We start from the raw sequence: 17,482 nt of genomic DNA on the forward strand, positions 1-17,482 counted from the left end.
CAGAACCAATTAGAGACAAAGACAAGACACCTGAAGGAGAGAAGGAGTACAATTAATGTCCATGGAAACCAAAGAGTGGGCGGAGCAAACAATTAACCACAGGAAAAGACAGCAGACAGAAACAGGACAGAAACACAGACAGACTCATTACAGTTTGGGCCCAGTAAAAAAAAATCTTAACGCTACAGCATACAGAGATTATAAACAATTGTCTGCTTTTGTCACCTGAGCGTCACCATAGAGACGCGTCTCCGGAGTACTAGCGCTTCCGGACTACACTTCCCATTCACCACCAGTTACGGTCATTACCACCGCCACCTGTTTCTCATCTCCGCTCCCTTTAAAACCACACATGAACTTGACATCTGTGCGAGGTTTCGACTAGTCTCTGTACTGTCATTCTGAGCGTTTTCCTGTGTTCTGATTTCATGGTATACCTCTGTTTCCTGTTTCTGACTCTTCTGACTGTTGCCTATCCTCTGACATTTGTACCTCTGCCCGTCCTGATTATTGCCTGTCTGACTACTCTTCTGATTATTATTAAAACGAAGCTGCAAATAGATCCACAGCCGTATGCCTCCTCATTACAGCTTTCAACTGTATGGCAACAGAAAGACTCACATAAGACTGTGATGGTCAATACCATGTTAATGCATAGTAACTGGAAATCAACTCTACCACCAAATCCCTACCATAATTAACCAGCTTAAAGAGCAACAAGACATTATAATACATCCCAATATTAGCAATTATTTAACATAGACCTAATATCAAATTGTTAACGTACACAAATGCATGACTCATACCATACAGCTCTAAAACAAACAAAACAAACATACTTTTATAATACTAAACTTAGTAACCCTAAGGCAGGTTATATCCAGGTACATTTTGAACATTGCTATAACAAAATACCTGAGAGTCCTATAAAGCTGATGTTTTCACATGAACTATTCATCTAGCAAGACTTTAGAAATAGAAAATCACATTCTGCCACATACCGAGCTCATCAAACCTGGGTTGTCTGTATGCAGAGAACCGCAAGTTACTTCAAAGCACTCTGCGCAGTTCACACACCATGGAGAATACATCTGAACCATCTCTGAAAAATAATGCAGTGTCCTAGATGGGCTACTTTGCACTCCTAAGCTGAATGTTGCCATAAAAGCAAAGTCGAGATGAAATGCTCTCTTGCACAGGCAAATGACTTCCAAATTTGGTTTGATACCAAATCTAATCCAACCCAAGTCTTATTTCACAAATGTATAAACTGCACAAATGCAAAAAAAAAAACAAAAAAAAAACACAGAAAATCACAGAATGGCCAAATTGAAACATTTTTAACAACCGTATAGGCCAACCTTCAGGCCATCATTTAAATAGACTCACTCTGATCTCTCATATAGAGAATATTAATATTCATTGATTCAATGTAGAATGGATTATGATGGCTCATCACAAATCTGAAGAAGATTCATGGTAATGATCTATAGGGAAGACCAAACGTAATAAATAGACAATAGCCTGCATGGCTGAGCCATTAAATGAGCAAATAATGGCTATTTTTCCTAAGATATGACAAACTGTGTATGGCTTTCCACACACACACAAACAAAATACATTAATAAGGTATTTCTATGAAAGATTATGAATAAATAACTTTTTTTTGGTACTTCAAGATGAATAAATACCAAATATTCAAATATTTAACACTTTTTATTACTAATGCAAAAAACGTTGGATACTTTTAGGAAAGTCATGTGCTGTGCTCTTGTTGCGTCCATCAACTTTTCATGTATTTGTGGCATAACATAATTCAGATAGAGTAAGCTAGCATATCAAATTTAATGTGGGTTTCAGTGATTTAGGCTACTATTGTCCTCATTACTGATATGCAGTAATGAATTGATGCTTCCCAGAGAAACTTGTCTGTAAGCTGACATCGCAGTCCTCATGGTGATGCAGACCATGTGCTTGTGTTTGTTTGGATTTCTGTTCTGATGCTGTCTCCATTCCTGTCCTTTCACTGATTTGTTGCTCTGTTGTGGTCACATGTTCTGTGTTAGTTCATGATTGATCTGCATGTTTATAAGTTTTTGTTGAAAAGTCTTATCATGGAATTAGCATGCCATTGTACTTCTTGGTGTTGACCCTTGCATGGCAGGTTACTGTTACAGGTTATTGTTGCTTATCTGTGCCTTATATTGACTTGGAAGGACCAAAATGAAGCTGAGTTACCAAAATAAATGAATTTATTAATTATGAGTTATCAGCGATCATTTGAAGACTTAGGTAGGCAGGAAATAGTGTTGGGTCTGTGGTCAACTCGGAATTTGCTCTGACCCAGTAGATCCTCAGGAGCTTTTGGTTCCACTCAACTATAAACCGTTGTAGACAGGACATTATTTACATTTACATTATTTACTGTCCAGTGTCACCTAAATGAGGATGAGTTCCCTTCTGAGTCTGGTTCCTCTCAAGGTTTCTTCCTCATACGTCTCAGGGAGTTTTTTCTTGCCACCATCACCTCTGGCTTGTTCAATAGGGATAGATGTTAGAGATAAATAATAAGATATGAGATGATTTTAAGCTTAAACATTTTTTTTATTCTGTTTTTATGCAATGTGAATTGTCCAAAGCATTATACGAATAAACTGAATTGAATTCAAGCAGAGGGGCACGATGGCTTAGTGGTTTGCACATTTGCCTCACACCTCCAGGGTTGGGGGTTCGATTCCCGCCTCCACCTTGTGTGTGTGGAGTTTGCATGTTCTCCCCGTGCCTCGGGGGTTTCCTCCGGGTACTCCGGTTTCCTCCCCCGGTCCAAAGACATGCATGGTAGGTTGATTGGCATCGCTGGAAAATTGTCCGTAGTGTGTGATTGTGTGAGTGAATGAGAGTGTGTGTGTGCGCCCTGCGATGGGTTGGCACTCCGTCCAGGGTGTATCCTGCCTTGATGCCCAATGACGCCTGAGGCTCCCCGTGACCCGAGGTAGTTCGGATAAGTGGTAGAAAATGAATGAATTAATTAATTCAGGCACTTACTTGTCTTTACTCACTGTTTAGTAATGTTTATTAATTTTATGCTTATTGAACTTGTTAAACAACTGAATTTAAAGTAGCCATTTGTCATACAGTATCATAGAATTTATCTGTATTGCGAAGCTATTGTGTAACAGTATATAAACATAAACCCCGTTTCATTTTATATCATTTGGTGTGACTAAGTAATGCTAATGAATATTACATGCATTTCAACTAAAAGAAAAGGATTAGATTATAATCTAAACAGTCTATGTATATATAGATGGTGACAGTAATTAAAAAAATAATATTTTTATATTTAAATAGTTATAGTAAAAGGCATGAATGTTTGACTTTATTTTTTCTCTTGAAGCTGTTGGTTCCACCAGAACGTGGTTATCAATCATTTTTCTGGCATTAACATGAATCCTCTCACAGGATCTGTGCTCTCAACATGTGGTGACCTTCAAATCAGTCGGGTGATAATGAATTTTTCAAAAACCTTTTCAATTATTCATGAAACTTTTTTCTGCATCATTTTCACAAACACACTGATTTAATTATTGATTGATTGGATTAATTATTGATTGATTGATTGATTGATTGATTGGTTGATTGGTTGACTGATTGATTGATTTTTTTGTTTGTTTGTTTGCTTGTTTTTAGAGCATGAAGAAAATGTTCTTGTGCTACTTAAAATTACATCAGGAGAATGTGATTAGATTCCAATCTAATAAGTGCTTGCAGCACACACACACACACACACACACACACACACACACACACACACACACACACGCACGCACCTGCATACATATAGATTACCGAAACAGCAAGGAAACAATTCTCCGTCCATACGTTGAGTGGGTTGCCAAAGGACAACAGCTTTTTCACTTTTAACAATTAAACAATTGTTGGAGACTAGCTTTCACTTCAGGCCTTATTTTACAAAAAAAAAGCATGCAATAGAGATTCAAATTCGGTCCTCTGTAAATTATTATTACAAAGAGTAAGCATTAGTCTAGGCTTGTTTTGAAAATATTGGTGTATACAGTATTACTTGGAATAATTCTTTTGGTGACATTATTGTATAGCCTAAAGGAACATAATTATTTCAGAGCTCCTTCTCAGAGTGTTCATAATGTTAGTACGCTGTCACAACACCCATCAAAATCCCATAAAAATTCCTACATGCTTTTCATGATTCATCTTCAGCAACTGTGTTGTATCTGTAGGCTATCCTGGATACACTCAGCACCATGCGGAAATGCACCCTAGACGGGACACAATTCCATCGCAGGCCTCAATGCACCCAAATCCACATACAGGTGCAATTTAGTGATGGCAAATGAGTCGTAATATTTTGTAAGCTGAAGCCCAGATGAAACCCATACAAACATGAAGCAGAGAAACAAGACGCAAAACTCCACAGACAGCGACCTCAGCTTCAGCCCTGAGTCCAGATATTAAAACCAGGACCCTGTAGCTGTTTGCGCCACCAGCCTACTAATCATGCATTCTTTCATCGACAGTAACTGCTTTATACTGGTCAGGGTCTCAGTGGATCCCAGAAACAGTGAGCATAAGGTGGGAGAAATCATCCTGGATGAATCGCCAGTTCATCACAGGGCACCATGCACACACACACACACACACACATGATCTTTCACACCTAGGTATATTTAGAGTCATCTATCCACCTCTCAGCATGGTTTTGGAGAGTTGGATGGAAAGCCAAGTAGACATGGAGAGAACATGGAAACTCTACAAAGAAAGTGGTTACGAAAGGAATGCTACAAGCTCCGCTGAAAGAAATCTTAACATTTCATGTGTACTAACACACTAAACAAGGGCTTCTAATAATGCAATTACAAAATAATCCCAGACTAAAGTAAAAGCAGCTTGGCGTGGCAGTGTATCAGTAGACTGTGGCAGGATTAATAAGCTTTAGGGTTCATAAGCATCAGTATAAAAGCTATTAGAGGTATAAAAACAACTGCAATATGGTTTTATGGCCTCCTTATTCTCCATCTGTTCTTTTGAGCTTTTGTCCTGACTAACAGTGATGACCTGCCCTCCTCATTCCTGCCATCTGGCCGTCATAATGTTTCCTCCCAAAGTGTCTTCCTCTCTCTCAAACACCACACACACTGATTCAGAGACTCAAGCGCACACACACACTCACACACACACACACACACACACACACACACACACACACACACACACACACACACACACACACACACACAAACACACACAAAACCAATCACAGTCTTTTTCATTCCCTGACATTCAAACATATGAATAGTCAGAAACATCCAGGCACCTATACAAAAACGTGCTTCTTTTACTGGGATTGGTATCGGGACATCTTTACATTTCTGTATATAAAATCTTCTTCTAAAAGTATAAAAAATATATTTATTAATGAATAGCTTACTTTTGTCAGTTATCACTAGATTAATAAAAGCAAGCTCTAAAAAGAAGAAAATATACAGTATTTGATGACAAGGTTTTTATGAAATCCTTTTTTTCCCTCATAAGGCCATCCACACTATAGTAGACAATTAATTATAGGTGGGGTGAAATTGAAAATAAGTTTTGTCACTGTATACACTGCTGCTAGTTATTAGTTTCATTTTGTATATTTATCAAATAACCAGAAAATTGGAAAATTAGGGTATAGCCAATAGGAAACTGGAAAAAAAAGGAAAGTGTAAAAAAGCACAGCCCTTTTATCAAGTGACACAAAGACACAGCAAAGCACAATGCATCTTGTCAGACATACTTGTGTCTTTACAGTATATTTATCTCTCTCTCTCTCTCTCTCTCTCTCTCTCTCTCTCTGTGTGTGTGTGTGTGTGTTATAGTGCAGAGTGTTTGGTGGTTGGATGGCACGTCAACATTTCCTTTTTCTTTTCTGGTGCTGTCATAAAATGTGGCCTGTATCATTTGAACAGTAGTGTGATCATTTCACACTACAAGACTTGTGCATTTTCTGTTCCGAAAATCATTTCAACACATTTCAAAACATTGGCTGTATTCCAATAACTGGAGCTGGATTGTATGGTTAAAAACAGAGTTAGTCTTTTTTTTCTACACCACAAGATTAACTGTCCAAGACCCTGACATGAAAACTCACTTTCGATTTAGAAGATGTGATGGAAACCTAACATTCCTTTGTTTGGAAGTGTATTTAACTACAAATAGTCCAGGATGGTGGAAAGTTCTTTACCAAAAAAGTTGAGTCTGGAGATCTAAAAAGCTTTTTCAAAGAGTTTAAATATTCAGTGAGCATACTGTAGTATAGACCATCATTAAAAAGTAGATGCCAGATGTTACGAAGATCAGACTGTCACTCCTAAGTGGATAACTGAGTGTCAGCACATAGTAGGAGGCAGTGCAGGAAAAGAGATTCTGACTTTCAGAGATATGTAAATGTGTAGTCCACTTGGGAAGGACCAGGAAAAACTTGAAAGCTCTCATGACCACAGGTGCAGACGCAGTATTTCATTAATTCATCAAAAGCATCACTATAAAAGAGCTAACTGGAACAGTCAAAAATGCTGCTTTCTAAGGACCCTCTGTCAAACTTTTTGCACATGAAATCTCACGTACATTTGACACCATTCAGACTACTTAAGTTGAGTCATGCATTTGAGTTCATTTTTCTATGATTATTATTAGACAGATTTCGCATTAGGCAGACCTTGCTCACATACTGTATATCTGTAGGTTTATATTCGTATTAGGTAGAAATACTTTGATTAGACTTCCCCAGCTAATAATGTAGTTTATTAGTTTAATACAAGTGCTATCTTGTGTCCTGGTGTTTTCAATAAGCAAGAAGTGAACTAATGGCAATTTTCAAGGCTCTTCTGTGCATGTGTTCATTTAGCACCTCGTTAGACAGCCATCAGCCAACTTGTAAACAATTTTCTCCCAATTTGGTTATTGCCAGTTCCCATTCATTAGCTAATTCATTCTTGTCACAACAGCTACCAACAAGAGAAAGTAAAGGCTTACAAATACTTGCTCTGTGAGATACAGAAAATTATAAACATAACCTTTCAAACTATTGCTCATGCAATACCTGTTAGGATCTAGCCTGGACTTTGACAAGTGTTTTTTGTTTACGTTTTGTGTCCACGTGTCTACCCCACCCTTGTATAATTCCTTCCCACCACAGCACACCTGTGCCTTATGTGTCTAATTGTCTTCCTTATTTATCCTTGTCTTTGTTTCGGCTTAGTTTTTTGTGTTATGTTTTACATAATACATTATGTTTTTAGCCACCCCCAGTTTTCTGACAATACTACCGGACAGCTGAACATACTTGGAGGAGAGCACTAACTGCTGAGCTAAGTGTCACTCTTGGTTACCCAGGATATTTCTGATAAAATAATTAGAGACCAGTGCAAATTATGGATGGTTGTAGTAACATCAGTATTCAAACTCGTAATCTCCTGAAAATGGGATAAAATAATCTATCACAGTACTCAAGAGCTGACTTTGCTCTGGTATTATTGGCACTATTGATGTAGTACAAAGCAAATTCTTCATAAAACCCAGCAGCTTCCATGATGTCATGAAAACATCTTATAATTTAACATGACAACAGTGCCAGTCACATGACTAATGGAATTGTACAGTGACTGAAGAACAAAAGGTGAAAGATTTATTGGCATTATCAAATGATCAACTTAAATGTTATCATAAATATCTTTTGATGCAAAGACAGCATTCTATAAACCTATAACATTCACACGATAACACTCACTCACTCACTCACTCACTCATTTTCTTCCACTTATCCGAACTGCCTCGGGTCACGGGGAGCCTGTGCCTATCTCAGGCGTCATCGGGCACCAAGGCAGGATATACCCTGGACGGAGTGCCAACCCATCGCAGGGCACACACACTCTCATTCACTCACGCACTCACACACTACGGACAATTTTCCAGAGATGCCAATCAACGTACCATGCATGTCTTTGGACCGGGGGAGGAAACCGAAGTACCCGGAGGAAACCCCTGAGGCACGGGGAGAACATGCAAACTCCACACACACAAGGCGAAGGCGGGAATCGAATATCATATTATCGAAAATAACAATATATGGTTTTCTGCTTTTTCTTCATATGAAGAAAACATAAACCAGAACCTAATGTTATATAAAATGCAGAGGTATAAATAATAGAATATATTTAAAAATATATGTCAGAAACATAATAGCATATGTACACATACTGTAGATGTTTACATAGTTTACTGTACATGCACTATAATGTCTGTGGAAACCTGACCATCAAAACCATATGAACATCTTCCCATAAATATTAGGAGCATGATCATTTTAATGATGAGAAGCACATCATTTTACAGAATGTCTTTATATGTTATAGTATTACAATTTTTCTTCACTGGAATTACGGGGCTCAAATATGTTCCAGAATTACAATGACCCTGTGTACAAAGCATGAAGACCTGGTTTTCCAAGTCTGGAGTAGTAGAATTGTGGCCTGAAATGTGGCCTAAACAGAACCTGAACCTCAACCATACTGAACACCTTTGAGATGTGCAAGAATGCAGAATAAGCCCCAGGCCTTCTTTAGTGCCTGACATCACTAATACTGTTGTAGCTGAATGGATAAATCCTAGCAGACATGCTTCAAAGCCTTCCTGGAAAAATGGCGGGCGGGGGTTATTATAAGAGCAAAATAGGGACTAAATCTGGAATGGGATGTTCAGAAAGCACAAGTAGGTGTGATGCTGAGGTGTTGACAACCTTTTGGCAATGTTCTGGTCATGTAACCATAGCATGAGCATTATATGACCAACAATCATTATAATAAGCAGTTATGATAAATGTCAAAGCAATGAACATGGAGTAAAATGAGTTGTGCATGAGATAGTATGCATAGAATCCATAGAAAGTATGCTTTCACGTATGCATTGTGAAGACACAATACCCATCTCTGTGACTGATCTATGCATCAATCACATAAATGGCTGTCATACCTTCACAAGGCATGTATTCCCATTTGAATCAATCATAATTACTACAGATGTTCTCCAGTAATATACTCCTATATAATATATACTAATATATTCCTATATCCTGAAAAAAACAACTGTATCCTCCAAACCGATACCTCCATCCTTCCTGGATGAGGGCTGAGGGAAAATAACTAAGCTTTAACACTTGACTCTCATTTAATGAGAAAACTGAATGTTTTAGTGAGAATTTCTTTTTTCTACCACCTTTAAAAATAAAATAAACAAACATTCAGCATTAAAATTAAATGCAAACTTGTGAAGTTATTAATGTGGACACTTTAAAGTGTACTTCACACATATTTAAATAAGAAAATACCATCTTGACATGGGGGGTGTGGATTATGTGACAGTAGGTTTACCTCCTGAAGTAATACACAACACACACATACACACACATACACACACACACACACACACACAAACACACACACACACACAGAAACATTGCCAGAATTGTGCCCTCCCCTGGTGTGCTACAAGGTGAATATGGATGAGTGTAAACCATATCTTCCTTTATTTCCCATGCTATTGCAGTCGCAAGGGGACTGGGAGATCCTTTAAAGCAGTAGGTTACAAAGGCACAAAACATCACACACACAAACACCCAGGAGTGCTCATACATAGATGTGAAAAGAAAAGTTCGGCTCTGTTCAACCTGTTAAATATTCATATCGGTATACGTGTATGCACACCATTTGCTGCTCGTCCACCTTTTGCACCTTTTGCATATTTGTGTCCTCAGGAAAATGCTGATAATGTAGATACATTGAGACTAAAAACTACAGTTTAAATTTGGAATAATTTCTAACATGATCTCAGCATGATTTACACCAATTTGGCCAGCTTTTAACAACCTGAAATTAACCTCTTATTTCTGGTTAGTGCTTTTAAATAATTTCCTGTGCAAAATATATAAAGACACCTGAGCTCATCTTGAGCAAAAAAAAAAAATCGCTGTTTCATGCACTGCATGTTTTGCATTATATTTAAATGTAAACCATTAAATTAGATATTGTGCGACTGGTTGCTGCCAAATAATTAGTGTCCACACTTAAAATTAGTTCCATTATCAAAACATGGAAGGAATATGGCTGTTTAACAAATCTGTGCTTGCTAAAAATACGATGTGGTGTTTTCTCACTGGAAGTGATTGGCTTTGGTAGCTTTACTTTGATGCCAATTCAACCTACACAAAGTGTCCAAAACTAACCACATTCAGCCTGTCAGTATTTATATAGAAGCCAAGACAACTTCTAATATTGTGGCAGAAATAGATAACAACTTTATGAATAGTCAAAATATGACAGTCGGCTAGCTGAAAGGACAAGACTCATAGAACAAGCCAGAGAGTATTGTGAAATATCTGTGTGTTTTGGTTGTCTGGGTTCGTTTGTGTGTACTTTTAAATTTAGAGAATTTAAAACTACAGAATCTACACATCACATTATTGCTGGTCAGTCGGTTGGGTATTGATTAATGACCTTTATATTTCTATAATGTATTTCTACATGAAAATGTGAGTTTTTATTTTATTTTTCTTCATGGATTCAGTCTGACACATTACAAACAGTGAATGGTTTGTTCAGATATTCTTCATTTCAGTTTCAGTTAATGCATGTTACAGTCAGTAAGTGTCAGACATTACAATAAGGGCTAATGCATATTTATACTACAAGTTGTGATATATTTTCAGTTATACCATAATATAACATATAGGTAGTTAGCACATTTGCCTCACAATTTCAGGGTTGGGGGTTCGATTTCTGCCTCTGCCTTTTGTGTGTGTGGAGTTTAAATGCTTTCAAGTGTTTCCTCCAGGTAGCAAATATAAGCATTGTAGGCTGATTGGCATCTCTATATTTTGTGTGTGTGTGTGGGTATGTGTGTGCCTTGGGATAGGCTCCAGGCTTCCCATGACCTTGTGTTGGATAAGTGAAACAGAAATGGATGAATGTAAGGATATACTTAAATGTTTGTATCATTTCATATTTGAAGTATATTGGAATTACATAGTATAATATTATGAAATGTTTTGCTTATTGCAATAAAGCTTATATGACTAAATAAAACACAATGAGGTTCATTCAGCTACTTATTTTCAGTAATCAGTTTATCTTGGTCAAGGTCACAGTTTGATCTGGACACTATCCTAACAGCATGTGGAGCGAAATGGGAGTACTGTACAGCCTGGATGTGAGACCAGTCTATTGAAGGACACACAAACACATACACACAGTCAATCATGCCTAGAGGCAATTTATCTTTTTTATCATGTTTGAGCTCCCTACTTTTGGGAGGAGGGAGGAAACCAGAGAACCTGGAGGAAAAATGTGAATACAAGGAGAACAAGCATAGCTTCACAAAGACTGAATCCAGACAGAGACCTTGGTGTTGTGAGAGGGTAAAGCTCAATCCACCATCATGCTGCTCCATGATGAGGTTTCTTTCATGCATTCCCATTTGTATCACCGTGGTACAGATTAATCTTTGCTACATGCTTGTGAGCTATTCCAAAGTTAATGCTGCAGATGATTTTCACTTTATAACAGCATGTGATATATGTATCTATGACATTTCAATCTTTGTGAGTAACAAGAGACTATGTTTGTTTAATAGGAAGGCCTCATTCAATCTTCAGCAGTCATTACCAGTCAGTCATCTAGAGAGAGAATTTGGTGACTTGCTCAGAATGAAACAATTAGTGTAATTAGGATTTGTGTCTCAAACTGTATGTTTGATTAAGAAAGAACATGTAGGGATGGATTGGAGAAGAGGATAGGGATGCGTGCTATTACAGCTCCAGAATACTAATAGCAGAACAAGACGCATAAAGACCTAACAGACCTAGAAGAACATTCATGTATACAATGCATAAAATTATGGATACAAATGCAATTTTTTCTCAGTGTTTAATTTGTGAAAGCATTCGTATTTTGGAAGCATTTGTACAGGTAATATATACTGTTTATTCCATTAACTGACTATGTGCTAAGAAAACCTGAACATTTTTTGAATGCCTTCACTTTTTGATGGCTAGCTATTGCCGTTAATGAAGCATGCTCATTGGAAAATTCTCTTTTTGAGTTTTAGAAAGAACCGACACCTAGAATACTTCACCAAGTACTTTTGCATTATATCTGACCCATTTTCTTCACCCAAGTCTTTCATAATTCATAAGGCTTATTCCAGTCAAATTAAGCAATCCACTTCAAAGCTAATATCTGTCCATGAAAAGTCTCTAATAATGCAAGTAAGTGTAAATGTGTGTGTGTGTGTGTGTGTGTGTGTGGGTTGGTGTGGGGGTGGATAGTAATATCTGACAGATTTTGAAGGCCTTTGTCTGGTCCTAAGGAGACAAGGTATGGTTATGGTTAGGTGTTGGCATAGGTCCTCACAAGGATAGTAACGTGTGTGTGTGTGTGTGTATGTGTGTGTGGTCTTTGTGTGTTTCAAGGGAATGTTGCATTTCATGAATGTGCTATACACACGTCAACATGACAAACAGGCCACTGTGTGTGCGTGTATGTGTGTGTGTGTGTGTGTGTGAATGTGTGTGTGTGGAACACATTCCAGCAAAGCAGCATTCCCCTGGAACACAAATAGACCAGACACACACACACTCACAGTGGCCTGTTTGTCATTCTGTGTCTGTCCTCACGTATGAGCGTGAAGAGATCCCACTGTGTCTTGTGTCTCCTGTCCCCTAAAGCTGCACAGTTACAAAAAGCACACATCCAGTCTTACACAGAGGACAAAGGTCTGACCCACAGCAGTCTGACCCCCTGACAATACAAAGTAAAACTGCGGTAGCACTAATGCTCAGAGAAACAACTCAGCACTTCCATCACTTTCCTGTGTTTCACATTTGTCTCTGTCACTCACTATTCTTGAGGACTAGCTCACATTTTGAAAAACAGAACGAATAAGAGCGTACACATCACTTCTTTCCTCTACTCAATACATACCATACACCAATTTTTCTGGATAATAAGCAGAGTTCAAGCCTCATTTACTAGCTACAGTGCAGCCTATAGTAGCAGTTAGTGCACATAGCACCAGTGTAGCTCAGGGGTAGAAAAATGATTCTTGTATATATTCATCCCAGTGCAATTTAGCGTAGTTAATCACCTTCCTGGCATGAGAGGAAGACGGGATGAACAAATCATGGTAGCTCAGTGAACATGGTAGCTCAGTGGTTAAGGTGTTCTTCTACTGATTGGAAGATCATTGGTTCAAATCCCAGGTCCACCAAGTTGCCACTGCAGGGCCCCAGAGCAAGGCCCTTAACCCTCAATTGCTCAGGTGTATAAACTGATATAAGACAATGTAAGTCACTCTGGATAAGAGTGTCTGCTGTAAATGTAAATCATGCATTTAAATTTTGTATGGTTTTTTTAAAGATCATATTATTTATATTTACTAATTTAATTATCCATCCATCCATCCATCCATCCATCTTCTACCGCTTATCCGGGGCCGGGTCACGGGGGCAGCAGTCTGAGCAGGGACACCCAGACTTCCCTCTCCCCAGACACTTCCTCCAGCTCCTCCGGGGGAATACCGAGGCGTTCCCAGGCCAGCCGAGAGTCCCTCCAGCGTGTCCTAGGTCTTCCCCAGGTCCTCCTCCCGGTTGGACATGCCCGGAACACCTCCCAAGGGAGGCGTCCAGGAGGCATCTGGAACAGATCCCCGAGCCACCTCAGCTGACTCCTCTCGATGTGGAGGAGCAGCAGCTCTACTCTGAGCTCCACCCGAGTGACCGAGCTCCTCACCCTATCTCTAAGGGAGCGCCCAGCCACTCTGCGGAGGAAACTCATTTCGGCCGCCTGTATCCGGGATTTTGTCCTTTCGGTCATGACCCAAAGCTCATGACCATAGGTGAGGGTAGGAACGTAGATCGACTGGTAAATAGAGAGCTTCGCCTTGCGGCTCAGCTCTTTCTTCACCACAACAGACCGGTATATCGACCGCATCACTGCAGAAGATACACCGATCTGCCTGTCGATCTCCCGCTCCATCCTTCCCTCACTCGTGAACAAGACCCCAGGATACTTAAACTCCTCCATTTGAGGCAGGGGCTTTCCACCAACCTGAAGGGGGCAAGCCACCCTTTTCCGGCTGAGAACCATGGCCTCGGACTTGGAGGTGCTGTTTCTCATCCCCACCGCTTCACACTCGGCTGCAAATCGTCCCAGTGCACTCTGAAGGTCCTGATTTGAAGAAGGCAACAGGACAACATCATCTGCAAAAAGCAGAGATGAAATCCCGTGGTCCCCAAACTGGACTCCCTCCGGCCCCCGACTGCGCCTAGAAATCCTGTCCATATAAATAACGAACAGGACCGGTGACAAAGGGCAGCCCTGCTGGAGTCCAACATGCACTGGGAACAAGTCTGACTTACTGCCGGCAATGCGAACCAAACTCCTGCTCCGGTCATATAGGGACCGGACAGCCCTTAGCAGAGGGCCCCGGACCCCATACTCCCAGAGCACCCCCCACAGATCACCACGAGGGACACAGTCGAATGCCTTCTCCAGATCCACAAAGCACATGTGGACTGGAAGAGACAACTCCCATCAAATGCTATTGAAATGTTTCACCTTAGGATAATGTTGATTATTGAGAATAAACCATATCTCTAAGTGGACCCAAACCAAAGGTATTAGTGCTTAGCAACATTAAGGTTAGGTCTCCATCCTGTATGTGGAGCTTTGTTTGTTCTTCACGTGCTTTAGAGATTTCTTTTGGGTACTCTGTTTTTTTCCCCCAGTCCAAAAACATTCGCTTCAAGCTGATTGCCATCTTTTAAATTGTCCAGAGTGAATGTGTGTGAAAGTGTTTTGCCCTATGATGATTTAGCACACCACCCAGGGTGTACACGGCCTTGTTCCCTGGTATAGACTCTGGTATAAGTTCCCCACAATGCTGTGAGCTACAAAATACCAGCAGTTAATTTTATATTATTATCTGTGTATAATTTTACATCATGCTTTAGGTACACATCTAATCAGGAAAAATACTTTATCCATATGTCCCAATATACATTTTTTTAACTTAACTTAATTTTCGAGATGTATCTACCTGTAGAAAATTCATTTCTAGCATAAGCTTTGTAGATTAAGACAAGGAGAGTAGTTATTACAAGATTTGGATAATTATATGTCATCCTCAAGATGGATTTACTTGCTGCCCTTATTTACAGTCTTCTCAGTAGGACTGAATTGTGGTGCACAATAAAAATTTTAATTTAAATAAGACTTAAATTGTGTTACTGAGTATAAGATGATAGATTGAGCCTAACATTAGACAGCGAAAAGACAAGACAATCTTTCAACGGATATCTAAGCTGTTAGCAAGAAGCATTCAAATGGCACTTTAAAAAGAAATTCAACCTGGAATGTGCTAGAAAATTAGATAGACAGGCTTGTGAATAATAGTAACAAAAAATAGTAACAATTCTTTTTAAATCCTGCCTTTCTTACACTCAAAGTAATTATTCAAAACAAACATAACACAGACCACAGGCACATGATGGTGCCAGGGCTTTTCAGCAGCCATGCATGAACACAGCAAGAACAGAGATCTGTGGGATCAGAGCAGCGTGAAACATCTCACCATCAACAAGAACGACACAGAAAATGATGATTCAAGCCACAAAAGGTAAAATATAAAAACACAGTCAAACGAATGTTATCCCATCTGCCAGACATAGACAATGTTTTTGCCAAAGAGAAATAAACAAACTAGCCAGCTATTGTAAATTGTAAAAATTATATGGCTATCATTTCAGTAACTCAAGGTTCAGAAACTGGTGAATGGTGGTCCGGATGCAGGTCCAGCTGTTCTGATCTCACCTGGTGTCCTGAAACAGCAAACTGGCAAGGGCTAAACCGATAGGTGGCAACACCTAAGCAGCGGGAGCTTAGTTGGGTATGGCTGCCCCCCAAAGCACCGGAGGTGGCAGTTTAGGCAGCAGTGGAGATGGCCCTAAAGGGACATCCCTAGAAACATTAGCCTTTGAGCAATAAAATTTCTTTCTGGCCTGCCTGGCAAAGATGACCGACCGCAGATTTTACACAAGGGCACTCGTGCTGCAACGCTAGCCTTCTTTCATGCCAAGCTTCGGTCAGTGTCTACTGGTTTATACTCTTGCTGGTGCACTCTGCTTCATCACATAACCAACCTGAGTCTAAAAAAATCGGTGTGATTTCACACAGAGCTTCAGATACAACTTCCAGAATGAAGTTTTGCCGTAGTGTCAGCCATGGCGCAGCATCGAGTTCCGAAAAAAGAGAACTCGGCATGAAGCTGCTCGGCTTCTGTAGCACAGTCTATTTCTCAGCTTATAAGAACAGCTATTTATAAAAATTACAGGTGATCTTTCATTTTCCAATAGTCAATGATCTTTACAACTTTTCCACAATATAAAAAGTCAAAGAAAAGTTTTAGTTATATGGGGTTTGTTCCATTTTAGAGAGAAACACACAGGCTTTTTTTTTTAATTATTACAAAAGTTTTGTTATTCTTTATTTCCTCTTTTCCAGATTCCTCACCACAGGAGAATCCACAGGAGAAAACATTGCAGCATTTGGATAATTTGGTTATCACTAATGGTGCTCATATTGAACATTTATAATTTCTTTTTATTATTTTAAGTACATTGACTTGTATGTGTTATTCTTGTGTGTATGTAACTGCTCTTCGGACCATGGTCTAGCTTAAGGTCTAGAAACATCAAGAACTTTTCCTAAAATGTTCCTTTCTTTTATCATCTCCAGTGTGTTTGTGTAAAAGAAATGTTGACAACAAAAAAATGTTTAGATACATTTATTGTCCAAAACTGTGTATTATAGTAACATGTATATATTAGAATGTATGTGACATGCTCACCAAGACCGATTTAGTGCCGCTGCAACCAGAGACAGCTCATGACAAAGTTCTGGCAGTGTCAGAAGATTTTAATTAAAATCTCAGACTGTGAGCTCACTTGTCTAAAATCTATCAATATGAGAGTGGCAGATGATCTTACAAAGCTCACAGGACAGCTACAAACACCGGTAGTGGTGATGGGGAAGCGTAAACAAAACATTTGAGGTTTAAAAAAAAGGGCGGTTTGTTAAATTGTGGCAGCAGACAGAATGTCTCTATAACGTCTCAACACAGATATACTATGACGGAAGAGAAAAGGACATGACGTGAATGAGGAGGATGAATTACAGCTCCTGGGTGTGAAGCTAGATAAGTTTGCATGTACAGTAAATGCTCTGGTCATAGAGTTTGTTTATTCCTATGACAACATGGAATTATTTTTAAACTTGTGCTGTGTCACCGATCACTTGTTGTTCTGCCAGAACATAGTAACTAATCTTGATTGCTGAATCTGACATTAAGAACA

At 39.2% G+C, this 17,482-nt stretch overlaps 1 protein-coding gene across 4 annotated transcripts in view; it reads right to left on the minus strand.

Moving 5' to 3' along the window:
* Nucleotides 1–17,482, minus strand: part of ntm (neurotrimin) — a 368,272-nt gene that overhangs the window by 243,021 nt on the left and 107,769 nt on the right. The gene's annotated exons all lie outside the window — the stretch shown is intronic.

This window comes from Tachysurus vachellii, chromosome 20, assembly GCF_030014155.1.
Source record: "Tachysurus vachellii isolate PV-2020 chromosome 20, HZAU_Pvac_v1, whole genome shotgun sequence".
Classification (NCBI taxonomy): Eukaryota; Metazoa; Chordata; class Actinopteri; order Siluriformes; family Bagridae; genus Tachysurus; species Tachysurus vachellii.